Here is a 4,459-nt window from a genome sequence, read left to right on the forward strand (position 1 = left end):
TGGCGAAGCGAAGTGCGATAAACAAGCTCGGAAGTCGAGCAGGAGAGGTCCTTCGTCAAAGATCGACCTCTGAGTATCATGAATGGAAGGCGGTCAACCCACCTGTCGGGGCAACCGTGTGCTGAGAGTGCTGCTTTGAGGTGCCAGTGGAATCTCTCGACGAGGCCGTTTGTTTGCGGATATTATGACGCTGTACGCATGCGTAAAATACCAAGACGTTTCTGGAGCTCCAAAAAAAGAGAAGTTTTGAACTGGCGACCCCAGTCCGATACAACCGTTGTCGAACAGCCAAATGGGGATATCCAGGTAGAAACAAAAGTCGCTGCGACGGTAGCTGCCGACACGTCGGGCGTAGGAGGCGCTTCGAGCCAGCGAGTGAAATGATCTACACATGTCAAAAGGTAGCGATAGCCTTGACAGGGGTAACGGGCCAACGATGTCATTATGCACAACGGCGAAGCGTTCATGGGGCAGCAAGAAGGGCTTTGATGGAGGAACGGGGTACCGTTGAACTTTGGCGCGCTGACATGATGCACACTCACTAACCCAATCCCTGATGTTGGCGTTCATGCCGGGCCAGACAAAGCGCGAAGAAACAAGCTTTTGGAAGCACGCATTCCGGGGTGAGAAAGGCTGTGATAGCCGGCGAAAATTTTCTTATGAAAAGGGTTGGTTAGAAGTGGTCTGGGTGTACCTGTGGGGGTGTCCCAAGTAATTGGCACATCTTTAAAGGTGACGGGTTCGAGCTGAAATGATGTGAACGCTTCACGTAGGTGTGCAAGCTCGGTGTATTTTGATTGGGCTGCAGCCATATCCTGAAGTTTGGATGGAAAGCATGTTGAGGTGGAGGTTTTGGAGTGACTGCGGGTGATGGCACTCACGTGACTGAGAGCGTCAGCTGGAGCGTTGTCAACCCCGCTGATGTGGCTTATATCAGTTGAAAACTCCGCGATGAAAGGGTGCTGGCGCACCTCGCGCGGTGTGTAGAGTAAGTCAGATCGCCCATTTGAATACGTGAGAGTTTTGTGATCAAAGAATATTGTAAAAAAAGCAGATTTCAAGTAGGTGTCGGAAATGGCGCACGGCGAGAAAGATGGCGAGCAACTCACGGCTGAAAACGCCGTAGTTTATTTGGGCAGAGGTCACACGCTTAGGGAAAAAAGGCAAGGGGCTGCCACTGATCGTTCACTTTTTGCTGGAGTACGGCCCCAAGTGCAGAACAGGATACATACGTATTTAGCGCCAAGGAGTAACTATGATTGTGGTGCGTCAGCAGTGTGGTTTCCGCCAAAGCGTTCTTGATGGAGTTGAAAACTTCTTCCACAGCGGTGCTCCATGGTAGCGCAGTTTCCAAGAATTTGCCACAGAGCAAATTGTCGTGGGGCTCCAACAGCGTAGCACAGTTCTTAATAACTTGGCGGTAGAAATTTATAAGCCCTAAAAACTGGCGCAGGTGGTTATTTATGTACACTTGGGGAACTGGACGATTGCTTGCACTTTGTCAGAAAGGGGGCTAATTCCACTGCTGTCCAAGCGATGACCCAGAAAATCAAGAGATGACACTCCGAAGTCGAACTCACCCTTTGCAGTGTTCACAACGATTCCGTTGGGCGAAGGGCGCTCGAAAAGTTGATGGAGATGTTGAAAGTGCTCCTTGTGAGATGAGCTTGCCACCAGCAGGTCATCGACGTAAGTGAACACAAACGGCAGACCGCGTATGAACGTGTCAATGAACCGCTGGGACGTTTGTGCAGCATTGCAGAGGCCCAATGGCATTCTCGGGAACTCAAAAAAGCCAAATGGGGTGGTAATTGCCGTCTTTGGAACATCTGCAGCAACAGGAATTTGGTGAAAGGATTTGACTAAGTCGATTTTAGAGAACACTGTTATGCCATGTAGAGCTGATGTGAAATCCTGAATGTTAGGCTGGGGATACCGGTCGGGAATAGTTTTTGCGTTCAGAGAACGGTAGTTTCCACAGGGTCTCCAGTCACCTGACATTTTGGGGACGAGGTAGAGAAGAGACGCTCAGTTGCTCGATGATAGTCGTATTGCTTTGAGTTACAACATGTGTTCAAACTCAGCTTTTACTACGAGATTATCTGGAGCAAGTCACCGCGGGCGAGCGAAAACAGGTGAACCAGTGGTGATGATGTGGTGGCGGACATCAAGTTGCGTGAGTTTTGTCCATTCAGGCAGTTGCGTGATGTTTGGGAATTCTCGAAGAAGTCCGGCGAAACGGTCATCGGCCACGTTGTAGTTGGGGCGATGTTGTTAGAGTCATGGGAAACAACACCATGGACAGAGAGCGGTTCTAGTAGTGTCTAGCAGGCGTTGTTGCTTCACGTCGACCACCAGTCCATGGTGGTTTAAGAAGTCGGCACCAATAAGGGCACGGCGTACGTCATCGACGAGGAAAACGCAACGAAACACACGGCACAAGCCTAGGTTCAGAGTGAGCGACCGTGATTTGCAAACGAGGATCTTGCTACCGTTGAGAGCTTGCAGGCAGGAGATCGGGGGTATTGTTCGGTCGGATTTTGAGCCGGAATACTGTGGACCTCTGAACCAATGTCCACCAGGTACTGCTGGCCTGTGATTTTGTTCATGACGTGAAACAGGCGACTTTTGTGTTGGCGAAGAATGGCTATTTGGGCTAGTTGGTTTGAATTTATTGTGTTGGCCTTGACCTGTCATCGCTGTCAATGGTCGGCCTGCTTGTTTTTCTGCCACGAACAAGGTTGGAGGCAGCGAGCGTGTCCTGTCCAAAACGGTGATAGTAATAGCATATCCCAGGTGGTGTGGCGGACCGAGAGCGTTGTGCGCGTCCATAACGCGGGGACTTTCGGCTGTGGTTTTGGTGATGTGGAGCGGTGTAATGACGGTCCGCGGCACAAAGCAGTTGTTCTAGGCCATCGCAAAGTGCGTCAATGGGAGAAGCAGTGTCAGACGGTGTTGTGCAGCGGCACTCACGTTGTTGAATGACGGCGTGACGTTGCACACAGACGGCGTGGCCACCTCCAAATCCTTGTTTGAATATATGGATGAATGATCTTTATTGCACTCATATCTTATACAAAATAAGCACAAAGTGTATGGTCCCATAGCCAAAGGCTAGTGCGGGTCCCATTGAAAGTATACATAACTGAAACTGTAATAGTTCTAATTAAAAATAAACAGAAGTAAACAATTCAAATTTGATATCATCATATAAGAAGTAATGTTTATCCGCTAACAACAGTCACTTAAATTTCATTGAACATAGAAAAAAGGGAAAGTACGTAACTTGTAGTAAACAGAAATATTTGGTGATTAGTGACGTACAGAACTGAATAATGTAGTTGTAGTTGCAACTTGTAGTTGCAAGTATCAATAGTAGTTCTCTTATATGGCTTAAAAAGAACAAGGGTGTTGAAACATCTTTCAAAGAAAACATCTTTAAAAACACTAAACACCTAAAGTATCAGTCAACTCAAGCAGAGAAAATAGCTTCAAAGTATTATTTTTCCAATGATCTGGAAAAGTTCTGGGTATTTTTTGTATAACGCGGTAGGACATTCCATACTTTCACCCCGGTATATTGTAGTAGACGTTTGCTATAGGTGTTTTTTTTGGCGGTATATTGAAGTTGTTAAAGTTTGGTTCCTCGTTTGGCGTCGGGGAATACACAGTAATGAAATCAGGCTGGCCAAACCATTGAGGTCCAACGTGGACGCAGTGGCTAGTACCATTTGCACATTGCCAGGGAGGCTCTGCAGAAACAGTTCTCGAACCATTTCTCGCCAGTAGTGGTGGGGTAGCCGCTTACGAGTTGACGCATATGACTAAGAAGCTGGCTCGGCCGGCGGTCGTCTAGTTCTGCCGTGGAGAGCAACTGCTGTATGCGGGAACGCCGTGATGCCGTCGTTCACTTCAGCAGAGCAGCCTTGGGAGTGCTGTACGGTGTGGTGGAGGGGGGTCCAGAAAGCAGGTCAGACACTTCTTCGGCAGCAGCTAGTCATAGCGCCGGAACAACGAGATGGTACTTGCGTTGTTCCTTGCGCACTCCAGTAAGCATTAATTCTGACTCAGCTTGAATAAACCAGGTCGAATGGTGGCGGTCCCAGTAATGGTAGTCGGACGGAGATCGCAGAGACGTCATGATCCGCGTGCCAGTAGCTTCCGTGTTCAGGTGCGCCTCGTTGCTCTGCACGACTCTACAATATTTCGGCAGTGCCGCGAAGGACTACGGGTCACAACTTTGTAGAGCCATGTTGTACGAGACCGTCTCGTCTTTTTAGTAACAACGTCTACTTTATTCTGACAACCAGATAGTTGAAAATAGAGCAGCTGCACGCAGTACACCGAAAGTGGCAAGACGAAAGAGATGAAGGAGAAACAGAGAGGAGAACAACACGTTGCTTGGAATGCTGCTCCCCAGGTTTTTGTCCATGGAGTGCACGGTGGCGGCCGCGTCGCT

The 4,459-nt window shown here is 48.8% G+C and overlaps 1 pseudogene; it reads right to left on the bottom strand.

Annotated features, from left to right (window-relative positions):
* Window positions 1–2,907: 2,907 nt before the first annotated feature.
* On the bottom strand, window positions 2,908–4,141 carry LOC142802976 (uncharacterized; annotated as a pseudogene).
* Window positions 4,142–4,459: the final 318 nt, after the last annotated feature.

Source organism: Rhipicephalus microplus, chromosome 3 (genome assembly GCF_043290135.1).
Source record: "Rhipicephalus microplus isolate Deutch F79 chromosome 3, USDA_Rmic, whole genome shotgun sequence".
Classification (NCBI taxonomy): domain Eukaryota; kingdom Metazoa; phylum Arthropoda; class Arachnida; order Ixodida; family Ixodidae; genus Rhipicephalus; species Rhipicephalus microplus.